We start from the raw sequence: 13,125 nt of genomic DNA, 5'->3' as shown, positions 1-13,125 counted from the left end.
TGTTATGCTTTGCTTTCTTTGAAGGCAATATTTCCTTAAAAAAATTTTTTTTCGCCTCCTTAAGTGGTCACCTAGAGGAAATTTTGCCATGCAGTATGTAAGGTAAACAGCACAAGGCTTCCTGGTAAAGATGTGCTTTGGCAGCAGAACAAGGATCTCGCACTGGTTTAATCTGCAGATCTACTTATTTCTAAAGCTTCTGTGTTAGCTCCCTTGGATGCAGGGAGACTCTGGCTCCTGCCCAAGCCTGCTGGACGGACCTACCAGAGCTGTGGTTGGCGTGTTGAGTATTTGTTAACATAGGATAATGCACTGTCACAGTGTCACAGTGTCACAGCCCAGGGTGCCTCAGCTGAGGACCACTGCATCCCTACCATATTGCAAAGGGGCTGCTTCTGCCCAGCTGTGTGCTGCCCTTCTCTTCTCCTAGCCCCTCTCTGCACTCACTTGAGCTACCCACTCCAACTACCAGTGTGTTCTCTCCTATTTTCCATGCCTTTGTCCCCATTTCAAACCCCTCGTTGTGCCCATGGAACTCTGCACCACCCTGGCACCCATGGGAGCAACATGGATGGAGATAACAACCACTGGTGAGCAAATGAATGGCAGTCTTGTGGCTTTAAATACTTTTACAAGGGTATTTCTGAAACAACTCTTTTTGTCACACGCAGCATTTCATTAAATAACTACAGTAAAGCAATACCCCACGAAAAAGGAGAAGCCTAAAAATGAGCTTTCAGCTGGCTTCTCAGATAATCACAGAGCAGTGAGGGAGCAGCTGCACAAGGTTTAGATACTCCAGGATAAATTCTGTAGAAAAGCTTACACATAGAAAGAAGTTTTAACAATGTGTATAATGCTAGCCTAGAATTTGAGTCTAAGAAAGGCAGTCTGCTGTCCTCCTGCTATTTACAAACTGAATTATTTTGATTTGACTGTCAGTGTGTTTGGGTTCTTTTTCCAAATTCTGCTATGGTGAGTTTATATATTAAAATTGATAGATTTACCTTTCCCAATTTGTGATTTTTTAAAAAAAATTAATTTTAGTTTAGTTTTTTGGAAAGCCTGTCTATAGCTCAACATTCTCTGTTAAAGGAAGTTGTGCCAGAGTTAAAGGGATACAGGGTCCCTGTGGCAAACACGTACTGCATGCAGGACAAGAAACCTCATCTGGATTGCAGCACAGGAGACTGGAGGGGGCTGCTGTAGGGCCTTGTAATCTGCCAATACAATGTAAAGCATGGGATGCTGAACCCAAAAAATTTCTCTAGAGCTGCATTTGCAGTGATCATGTAAATAAATCTTGAATTATACATTTTTTTAAAACCTGCTTGGCAGTTGGTCAACAGTATCTAAACTTGCTGGGCTTTTTTGGCCAGGATGTTTGGCTCAGTTTTTACTCATTTTACACTGAGATCCAAACACCAATCAGACGATAGTCTAATTCCTCTAAAAGATGAGTACACCTCTGGGACTGGACTGTGCCTCATAGAAATACACAGTGTTCTTGCTTTCTTTTAAAGGCTGCTCTCCACCTTCCCTGCTCTCCCTCTTCTCTCCCTTTCCTCTTCCCCCAGGCTTGGCAAGCCTCTGAGCCCAATTCTTGAGCAGATACTATTGCAGAAAAGGCAGGAAGATCTCCTTGTGATTTCTCAGGAAGAAAACTCAGCTCCTCACCTGAGCTGTCAGGCTCTGGGTCCCAACTACATGGAGAGGCCTCTACTCCCTTGGATGGTTTGACATACAGCCTGAAGATTATTCTTTCTTGCTAACTAGCTGAAAATCAGGTACCTGCTTGAGGTTCTCTGGACCAGCTGGACTTTAGTTTCTGCTCAGTGAACTAGGTCTTTTTGGTTTTGGGCAGATCTGTGCCTAATATTTTTACTTAGAAATCCTACTGCTTCTAGATCTCAGTTTAATATAGCCAGCAGTTAAACTCTTTCAATATCCACTCTGTTCAAACTGAGATAATTGTCTATCCTGTAATTACAGGGGTGAGCAGTGTGTCAGTACCTTAAATGTGCATTCCTGGTTATTCATAGCCATACTCTTCTTCTCCATGCCAGCAAAAAGGAGCTAAATTTCCCCATTGGTATTGCTAAAACCACCTTTTCAAATCAAACCTAAGCAAATAAAGCAGCTCTTGTATATGCACCCTGACCTTAACTGTTTCCACAGCAGACAAACTATTCTGCCTCACTTTACCATGCATCTGGAGTTTTCTCCATCAAACATGTCTTCACTAAAAAGACAAAAAAATAATAAAAAAATCTGTCTGTAAAATGCCTAGATCTTTATTTTCCTGCAAGAGGCAGTCTAGGAGTTTTCCCGTTATAGTTTGCATTTTTGCTTTTGCTTTTGTATATCTTCATATGTACCAGAAAATACATTTAATTTCCCTACTGCTTTTGATTACTCCTGGTTGGCAAACAATGAAGACTAATTGTTTTCTGATGTAGCAGAAACAAACATGATTCTTATTCACAAGTAACCTTGGCAGTGTCAGAAGGGGCATACACAGCCCTGGGAACAATTTTCGTAGCTAGCTGTACTTACAGAGCCACAGAGAAAAGTCATTTTGTTGCTGTTTCTAAGATAAAACTATGGCAGAGAACTAAGATTCAATCCAACTCTCATATTCAAATTAATAGGTAATTAAGCTGAAATGCATTTTAAAATAGCAGGAACATGAAAGCAATGATGCAACTGTTCTTGGGCGAGGTTTGCATGGAAAAGAAGCACAGAAAGCTGCCCAGCTCCATCACAGCCTCAGCCCCAGACCAACTGATGAGAGGGGAAGATTTACTGGTGCAGATACAGTGCTGTGTTCTAGTACTTGTTTTTCTTCCACCTTATGTTATCAGCAGGGCTCTGTATAACAATATGTGGACATATAAGCTGGGATGAAACCAACCTCAGGCATCCTGCTGTATCCCTGTGCCAAACACAAACATGCCCTTAGTGATGGATGGAAGAGGGGGCAAGTAAATCTTAAGGTAGATGTCTTTTTTCCACAAGTGTATGTAAACAGTCAGTGCAATTGAACTGTTTATAAAATGAAGAAAATGGATATATTTGCAATGGTAGATGATGGAATAAAAAAATGTTATCATTCTACAAATGGTATCTTTTATATGTTTCCAAAGAGAGAAAGAAAACAAATAGCAAATTTAATCTATTCATTTTGCTCTGGTGGTAATGTTTCTTCAAATTAAATTATTCCTTAATGACCTATTCAGTGCTTTGCATTATCTTTGAAGCAAATAGTTTATTATTTTGGTACTTCTCTGGCCCTTAAAAGTGTGTCTCAGTTCTTCAAAAAGTGATGTAGGAAAGTAATATTTTCTTCTGATTCTCAAATGGGAAACAGGTACTGGAATTCTAAAAAACTTAGTTCCTAGTGAGTGTGATCCCACTGAATTTCTGTGCATAAGTTTTGCAATGGCAGAACCTAACAGGGGACCAAGATCAAACAAGAATGAGGACAAGACTGTGTCTGAAGCTCACCTCACACTGAGTGCACTGAGATCATCTCACGCTGAACTCGCTGAGATCATCTCACACTGAACTGAAACTACCCTTCTTTAGCTGCAGGAGTTTTGCTGAAGCAAGAACTAGAAAATTAGGTGTCTGTGCACATTAACTAAGTTAATACATTCTTTTTTAGTCGTAAGTGTAAAAGTCAAATTTCCAGTGTTTAATAGTGCAGCATATTTGTGGTCAATTTGGATTCAAACAGCCTTTAAGTTAGCTAATTCTGCATTGTAAGGATGCCATACCAAAATATTGATCTTGTTCTGAGCAAAAAGCCAGCTGTGCTCAGTGTAAGTCTGTGCTGAAACCATTCTAGGACCGAGCCCTATGTGGCAGCTATAACATTTGAATTAAGAGACACAGTAGAATATTTTTCGGCTTTTCCAATTAAAATAATAATTATGTAGTGTCTATCAGCATGGAATTCCAAATGCAAGCCTCAGGGTCAAATAGCTTAGAAAACTGAAACCCTGCTCCCTTCCTGGGAAAAAAAAAGGAGATTAAGGAGATTCTATGCAGCTTCATTTACATAAATTGCAAATATTGTTTACAAATAATACCATTTACAGTGTTCTGCTCTTCATAAATGACAAAATATTCTTACTCATGCACCACAGTAGCATGAACCCCAGAACTGGTAGGTCACTCTCATCAACAGGCAGTGATTTTATGTTTGATACTGTAGTAAAGAGAGCTCATTTAGAGGGTGCATGATATTCTTATGAGCACAGGTTGTGTTCACAGCTCTGGTGCCCTTGAGTATGGCAGGTAAAGCTCATTTAACCTGGTTAGCTTTGGGACTGAAGAGAACACATGGTCAAGATAGTTGGGAGGCCTTTTTGGAAACTCTGCACCAAACCTGCAGAAGTAGATTTGAATTCACAGAACTGAGCCCAATTAGCTACACATGAGAGTAGATGCTGCTGAAGTGATTTTCCTTGAACTGAAGCTGTGTGGTGGAGGATCAATCAATCAATTTATGAACACCTCGAGGGTAATAATAGTCTAGTGAATGTGAATTTGTCAAGGACAAATTGTATCAAACCAATCTAATTTCTTTCTTTGACAGGATAAGTGAATAAGGGGGAAGCAGTAGATGTGATCTATCTTGGCTTCAGTAAGGCTCTTGAGTCTCCTACAGAGCATTCTCATAAGCAAATTATGGTATATGATTAAATCACCACAGAGAAGGCTCACAGCTGCTTGAGAAAACAAAATCAAAGAGAAACTATTCCTGGTTTTTTGTCAATCTGGGAGGACATTTAAAATTGTGTATTTCTGAGTCCATTTTTATTCAATTCTTTGCTGATCAATGATCTGGATGATGAAATCATGAGGATGCTTTCAAATTTGGAAGGAGTTCCAGAAAATAGGAAATTGTTCCAAAAAGCAGATGATGGAAATCTGATAGAGGCACGTGCAATTGCAATAGAAGTGCTTTGTGTATGTGAAACTGGGGAGGAAGTATAAGGCAGAGGAGGAGTTAGAAGTTAGGAGGACAAAGACAGTGGCAACAGCGTGACACTACTATGTTAAAAAAAAGATTCCTCTTTTTCTTGGACAAATTAATTTTCATTTGTGAAGGGTGAGGAGCTCTAGGTGGCTCAAGATGACCTTGCTTGAGCAAAGAGGTTGTCAAGATGACTTCCAGAGGTCCTTCGCAGTCTCAACCCTCCCGTGTTTCAGTATCAATCTCACTATTGAGATCAGTGATACCTCATTTCGAGTAAAGTTTCAGGGTTCAGACTATGGGAAGGATGTAAACAAATACCCAAAGGGCAACAGGAAGATAAGATAAACAATAGGGGCTTGAAAAACTTTACATCTGAAATAGACTGAAAGTGAAGTAGGCCACCTCTGTGTCATTTGTTGCACTGGGCAGCAAATGTCCTCCAATTTCTTAGTGCCATTAAAGCACATAACTAATATTTGAAAACTTGGGCTTCAACAGACTTCTGATGTATATTGATTTTGTGTCATTTTGTTGTGTATTTAAAAGCTTAGATGTTCTTTATTTCTTTCTCTCCAACTGAAGTTCATAATGTTTACCATGTTTTCTTGTTTGCCTTTTTGCTCCCTTTTTTTTTTTTTTTTTTTTTGTGTGTGTGTGTACTGAAATATCCCTAGGCAGAAGAAACTCTGCTGTTGATGTTGGCAACTAAGATTTGAAGAAAAAATATAATTTCAGCTCTGTGTATTTAGGGCTTTGTAAATTTTGTAGCATTATACCACTCTCTTCTGCATTTCTGTTGTACTGATTAGAGCAGCACAGGTGAAGAAAATGAGTAATGCTAGTCAAGAAAATACTGTGGCTTTATAGAGTAACTATTCATGAAGAAAAAGGCCTTGAAACATTTCCAGAACTGGAGGCAGAGAATTTATTGTTCCTGCTGGATCTCAGAATAACTACTGCTTTGTGTCATCATTTTATAATCCTTGTCTGTCAATAAACATAACTGTAGCTAGCAATAAAAATGATACAGGCTCAGTCAGGCAATGCTACCCTGGTAAAACAAATTTATGAGCCAGTTAATATTTTTAATCCTGTTACAGAGATGACCTAAAACCCAGACCATTTTTTTAAGCCTCAATCCCCTAAAGGAGCACATGTGCATGTCAGATAAATGAAACCTGCTTTTGAATCATGTTGATCTTGGGCTGAGGTTGGGCAACAAGAGGGAGAAAGGGTGGAACTGCAGATATCTGTCTGCAAAAACAAACCATCCCCATTAGTGTCTGTCTCCTGTCCAGTACAGAGTTGGTGAAACATTCTTGCAGGCTCAAATGAAGCCATTCATTTGATAACACAAAATTCAGTATGCTGTATTTTTCCCTTCCCCACATCAGTTACATGCCAGTGATTATTCCAGTTCTACCATTGATCCAAGATGACTTTTCACAACAGGGAGCCATTCTGTTTATGCTGCTTCAGAAATCTCTGAGATGTTATTTGATCTACAGCATCCATTAGATGCTGAATACATTTCCTTCTCTATTGTTTCATCTTATTAGGAAGATATGGCAATGACACTGTCTGCTAATTGCTATTCAAGCAGTGGTTTGTGCCTTGTTAATTTTGACTAAGACTCTTTTCCTACATAGCACACTGTAGATATTGCTAATAGGAGAAAGACAGGTAGTTAATTGGTGTCTTGAGTGTTACACAGACAAATGAAAATTCACTGATAATCAGTTCTTCTTTGATGGAAGGGTCAGCTCTTCTCACTAGTTGCTACACTGTCCTTTCTCTCTATGCTGCAAAGTACAGTATTTTATACTTGTAATGGCTACCAGAAGAATATATGCTGCTGCCCACAACATATAATGAATTATTATGAGGAATGGTCACCTTTTAAACCTTGGCCAGGTATCCTCCTGAAAGTGAAATCCAGGGAGGGTCCTAGGTCAGAGTGTATTTTTGCACTGATTGTCTGAGTCTCCTGGAAAGTCTGCAACATACCAAGACAAGACACATGGTCTTAACAACACAGTTACAGGTTATAGGCACCAAGTGCAAAGTATGAGTGGCTACAAATACATGTTCTTATTTGGGGAAGCCAGATGAGTCAATTTGGCAATAGAAGTTCTACTTCTAGTTCTAATCTGTCATATAAGAGAGGAATTTTTGATGGCTCCAGACAGCAATCCCTTGCTGAAAGAAAATAACTGAAAGTGCAAGGAAAAGAGTTTTCTTTCACCCAAGCTACTTACAAAATCTCTTTGTTCTTGGATTTAGACCCCAATCCACATCTTCTGCACTGCCTCATCAAAAATACAGGTTGATGTTTCACTACTTATGTCTTGTGTATACCAATCCTCTACTGCATCCACAGACATGCATCTCAGGCAAAACAAATGATGATCCTTATAGAGTGAGAGCTAATTGTTGAGATAGATGGACAGAAAAAGCAATCAAATTTCCTAAAACAGGATAACAGAAGCTTTCTGGTCATGAGCAAATATATTTACACACCTGGTCTTATAGAAAATATGGATTGAGTATCCTTAGTTATCTTCCTGCAGGTTGGTGATTTGTAAAGAATTGGTGTTCTGCAGCCCCCACAAAATGCAGAACTGAGTATGCAGCATCTCTGAAGTAATGCCAAGACTTTTAGATTTATACGCCCGTATTAAAGACAAATTTGGTAACCATGTAGAATGTTATACATCATATTCAGTGTCTCTCTGTTCACTACAAAGGTTTACTTGTGAAAAAATGTTCTGGTTTCACTGTTAATTTTGTCCAAATTTCTGTATGTGAAGAACAGCCTTCAGACAAATAATCATTTAAGTATAGCAGCTGAAGACAAATGCTAGGAAGACTATAGCATCAATTAATTTCTTAGACATTAGAATGGCTCTCTGGATAACAATCAGAAGTTGCCAGACAAGAAAAATCGAGCAGTAACGTAAATGAAACAAAAAGGCCCACTAAATTCAGTACAGTCTGGTGACAGTCAAATTCTAGATATAGCTTCCTGCTGAACTGCGAGAAGGTTACGTGTGATCTTAATCATTGTGTAATGATATGGATGAGCACAGCTCAGAGCAGCACCCTTGCACTCTTCTCTCTGCCTAATGTGCCACTGCTCCTGCACACAGAAGCTGATGAGTGCCAACTTCTCAACCACTGTCTGAACTTACAGATAATATAAATTCAAAAATAACACCTCCATCAGAAAATATTTTACCTACATTGTCACGATAACACCTAGGATTAGAGAGGGGGAAAAAGAAACCCACCAGTTTTTATCTCTTCTCTCCTGGTTTGGTTTTTTGTGCATTTGAAAGAATGCTGTACATTGTCTGTTTCAATGTTTGCTCAGTCTAGACACTCTGTTATTCTTGGGGCGAAGGGAGGGGCTAGGGAAGGAGAGAGACAAAAGAATCACAGAGCAAAAAAATGAAAAGGATAATAAGATTTTAAAATCTGGAGAAAGGTATTAACACAGGTTTTTGTAGATACATCTAGAGAAGGACAGGCAAAGTGTTTTAACTCACTGGATTTTAAGCTTGGAGAAAGGGAGGACTGTGTCAATATTCTCGCTGCAGGGAAGGCAGAGAGAGCAGGGGAGGGAAGCAGGTGAGAATCCTCCTCCCTCCCCCTCCTGTGGCTGCAATTCTGTGCCTGTGTTGAGCTATGCATGTGCTACACACAGCCTCGGCAAAATGCTGATGTACTGCTCTCGCAAGTCTGTCTGTGAAAGAGCAAACACTCTCCCTATCAGTTCCCTTCCTCTCTGTGTCTTAGTGCAATTGTCAAGTTTGAAAATTACAGACATTGCATGTGCTTAAGGAATTGCTAACTCACCCTTCTGATTTCCTCCTTCCCTTCTCTTCACCAGGTGGGCAGTTTACATTTTTCACATTCAGTTTCGCTCCTTGCTTTTGCCTTTCAAATCTACCAATGACGCAGGAAAAAAAAATAAAGACGTCAGTAGTATAAAGAATATCTCATTAGTTTTGATTTATTATTTTTCCCCTTCCCTTGCACAGAAAACTGTAGATTTAATTTGAGAACCTAACTGGTAAACTGCAACTGAGCAGGAATTCAGCTGGAGAAAAAATGCAACTCAACATGAGCAGTTTTTATAAGCTTACTTAAATCCCTTTTACACGAGCTCTTTCTTTTTCTCTCCTACACAATGTGTGTCACATTGGCTCTTGTAATTCTGACTACCCTAAAAGGCCACCTTGAAATTCATTTCACAAAATATCATTTCCAAAACATGTTTTCAAAACTTTATTTATTATTAGAGAGGGGAGCTGAAAATTTAACCTTTGATCTAGACTAAATAACTTTTTGCTGGTTCACCCTGAACTGTCATTTCCATTGAATGGACTAAAAGAACTAGAACATCTGAGAAGCAGAAACCCATTTTCTGAAAATGCTATGGTTCTGCCAGTGTCTCACAGACAACCTGGAACTAGTCTTTATCAAGCTGCTTTAAAAAATACCATTTGTATTATTGCAATATTTCTTCTTTGAAAATAGGTAATTTTAATGATGGATTTATAAGCGATGGAAGCAGCCATTCCCCCAGTCCCTTTGCCACAATGTGTGGGAACATTTACCCATTGCTATATCCAGGCAGAGATAATTCCAGATGTCTGTTTAGTATTTGAAATGGCTGAATGGGTTTTCCACTCACCATGCAACCAGAGGGAACTGAACCCACAATCTGCTATTAATTCCCATTTCTTTTACAAAGGTTTTGGTTGTTTTCAAAACTCAGATGCTGAGGCAAATTTTTGTTTCCTAAAACTATTTACTTGTTCTGATTTTCCAAGTGACTAGATAAGTAACACAGCCCAGAGAAAGAGGAATGGGTGGGAAGGAGGAACAGGGAGGAATGGCCCCTGTGTCTAAAATTGACACTGACATATCAGCTTTTTGGGGCTGGGGCCTGGATTGCCCTACAAATCTGTAAAGTGCTTAGCGCATTTTGGGCTCTGTGAGCTGTCGCATTAAGAATGACTTTGGCTTGCACATAATAAACAGCCTTAAGGTCAGGCCAGTCAATATTTAACCTGGACTGGGATGGAAGAGAAGCACCATCCATCTGAGTTCCCAAGCTTCGAGATAAAGCTCTCAGCCATCAGGCAGATGTTCACATTATATTCATGGCTGCTGCCTATTGTTCATCAGCACTGGAATGGTTAACAGTTAGAATTACCTAAAATACTCTCTTTGGCTCCTGATCTTTTCCTCAGTGTTCTCTGACAACCCAGGTCAGCATAAAATTCTTGTTTATGACAAGAGCATGGCATAAGTGTGGCAAAAGGGGAATGCACCCTTTGTACCAGGGCAACTCAAGATGGGTTGGGCCACTGCTCATCTGACATGCACTTCAGTTAATGGAAGAAGCTATTCAGGAAAAATAATATTTAGGAAATATTCAGGAAAAATAATAAATATAAATCCAGAATAGTAATCTGTATTCCAGGCTTTTACAGTGCTAGTGTAAAGCCATAAGAAAAGGATATGATGCTATACAGAATTTATGATCAACTGGAAACAATGTGAGATGTTGCAATATTGCTAGCAATAACAATTTGTGTCTTTGCAGTGTTCAATGCAAAAATATCATAGAAAAATAATGTTACACTGTTTAACAATCAATGATCTTTAGACTGTAGTACTACTGAATGAGTTTTTGCTGAGAGGATTCTATCTATGAGGGAAGAGAAGAAGGGAGGGAGAAATTCTCTGTATTAGTTTTAGGTTCGCAAAGCAGTTTCCATTTTCCAAGGAAATGCTACTGGAGGAAAAATAAAAGCAATTTTCATTCACCATTTTGTAACTATTAAATACAGATGCACCAGAATACAAAATCTTTTATTTCTAATTAAAAAATGTATGAGTGTTATAAATATGTTAAGCTCCTCTGTTGTTATGGGTCAGCACAGACTAAAAAATGTATTGTTAAGCAAGCTGTAGTCAATATTGATTTTTGTACTTCCAAAATTTTTAGCAAATGATTACATATTTGTGAATATGAATTTTGAAATTTATTTCTGCTAGCAAATACTGTTTCTACAAATAAAGATTACTTAGTTCCTCTTTAGGGAGAAAATCCAGATAAGCAGAGCTATGTAAAGAAGGTTTGGGAGCATTTGTTGGGGGGAATTTGTATGGAGGGAGGAGTAGGAGTGTAAAGCAGTTCTGAGTACTAATAAAAAGCAAAATGTCTCTAGAGAGACTTCATTTGTGCTTTTTCTCCTGTGGTGAGAAAGCTTTTTAATGAAAGAAATGTCCTTTAAATTCAATGCTAAGTGATGTTAAACTGAAGTGTGCATTATGGCACCAATCTAAAAGACTAACAGGTGTTTAATTGCTGTTGAATGATAAACTACAAGGTTTTTTTTGAGACTGTTTGTGTTAGGGGCTGCTTGTTTACAGCTGGTATCCTTAAGGAAAGAAAATTTTAACCTTGACAGAACAACAGAAACTGGAAAAGAAGTGGCTGGCTGAACGACTCCATTTCCTTTCAAGGACCCAGTGCAGCAGTGCAAGACATTATCCGGTGTGACACACAGAGGCTTTAACAATAGCACATGTGGAAAACAGCTTTAAAATTGTTCAAAATAGTGATGAATTTCTAGAACAATGAATGTTCAGATCTAACTTCCTTCAGCCTTCTTGCTCCCTGCTCCTCATCATCCCGGTACATTTATATAAGATTCTTATATCATACCTGAAGATTCCACATTTATAAAATAAATCAATAATTTGATGTATTAAGTGTCAATAGGAACCTGAAGAATGGGAGGGAAGGCTAGACATTTTGTTTAATTTTAAATAATTTTGTTTAATGGTAAAAACTAGCTGATAAAATGAAACCTCTAGTGTGTGCCCTTTCCTGGCAATCAAGTTATCAAGTTTTGCAGAACAAAGAGATCAGAAGCAGCTGAAGAACAAAGTCACTTTTGCCACCACCTCAGTCCTTAGATAAGCTCAGCTGTCTTGTTTATAACACTCCAAAGTTAATTTTGTATGTGGTTATAGTTTAGTGACAGAAAGTCCACCTATATTCTTGTTGGCTGGGTTGTTTTTTTCCCAGTAACTTAGCATGATCCTGCAATACTGCAGTAAAAGCTAAAGTCACTGATAATTTCCTTGGGTCTTATCCACTGCATGGTGTTTTTAAGACCACAGAAGCCATGTAAGGGCTCCATTCTGTTTTTCATGATTATATAAACTTCTGCTGGAAACAATATTTAGGGAAGAACTCAAGTCTGTGCCCCAGGGCTTGAGGAGGATATCCTACTTCCACTGACCATTCCTGGATGACAAAGAAAACAGGATTTGACTGAAGTGGCAGAGCTAGGAACAATAGCAATATGAACACCTGTAACAGCACTATAATTAACAGAGTAAAACCATGTTTTGGTACCATTATAAGTCAAGGGACTGTTTTCCTGCAATGACTACCTCTTTAAGATTGTGTAGTGAAGCTAAAAACGTTCCTTTGCAAATTGTGACCTCTGTGACTTTTCTAAAGAAGGGCTTGGGATGCTTCAGAGGCAGCACGTTTGGAGTTGCTGTATGTTAATTGACTCATTAGCTTTCACAAAAACAACGACCTCTACTAACAGATCCTTTATATGGCCCTCTTCATATTGAATTCTTCCTTTGCCCTGACTGATTACTTCATCCAGTGGATGTCAGTCCCCTCCTCCATTTGGGGCTGAGCATGGACTAGATTTCCAGAAAACTCTTTAGTCTTCTCTCTCCAGGTTTTCTATGTCTTCCTGTTTGTTCTGGGTCATCTTTTGCTTTCTGTTCCTCTGCAGCTTCTGTTCTATTTAGAAATAGCACCAGAGTGACGGTGGTTAATGCAAACACACAGAAATTCTTGATGCCAGAATTCTGAGAATCTCCTCTCGATGGTATTTTTCCTTTATTCACTATACAAAGTGCTGAAGCAATACCTCAAGGAACGTCAGTTTCTTTATTTTTCCTTGCATTATCCCCAGTTTCAGCTGATCATTGATTTCTTCTGACCCAGGATTCAAATATGTTGGACTCTGTTCCTTCTGGCTCCTGGAGATTTTTTGACTGCCATCTGACCAGGGCCCCCACAGCTT

At 38.9% G+C, this 13,125-nt stretch overlaps 1 long non-coding RNA gene across 1 annotated transcript in view; it reads right to left on the bottom strand.

Annotated features, from left to right (window-relative positions):
* Positions 1-13,125, bottom strand: part of LOC140682399 (uncharacterized) — a 33,048-nt gene that overhangs the window by 9,203 nt on the left and 10,720 nt on the right. Inside the window, exons 2-3 of the long non-coding RNA XR_012054080.1 lie at positions 8,846-8,935; positions 6,884-6,983 (exon numbers count right to left, since the gene is read on the bottom strand). This is a non-coding gene — a long non-coding RNA (uncharacterized lncRNA). The remainder of the gene's footprint in view (positions 1-6,883; positions 6,984-8,845; positions 8,936-13,125) is intronic.

The sequence above is a fragment of the Taeniopygia guttata genome, chromosome 2 (assembly GCF_048771995.1).
Source record: "Taeniopygia guttata chromosome 2, bTaeGut7.mat, whole genome shotgun sequence".
Taxonomy (NCBI): domain Eukaryota; kingdom Metazoa; phylum Chordata; class Aves; order Passeriformes; family Estrildidae; genus Taeniopygia; species Taeniopygia guttata.
Note: the sequence above shows the minus strand (reverse complement) of the source record. Positions and strands in the feature narration are given on the sequence as shown.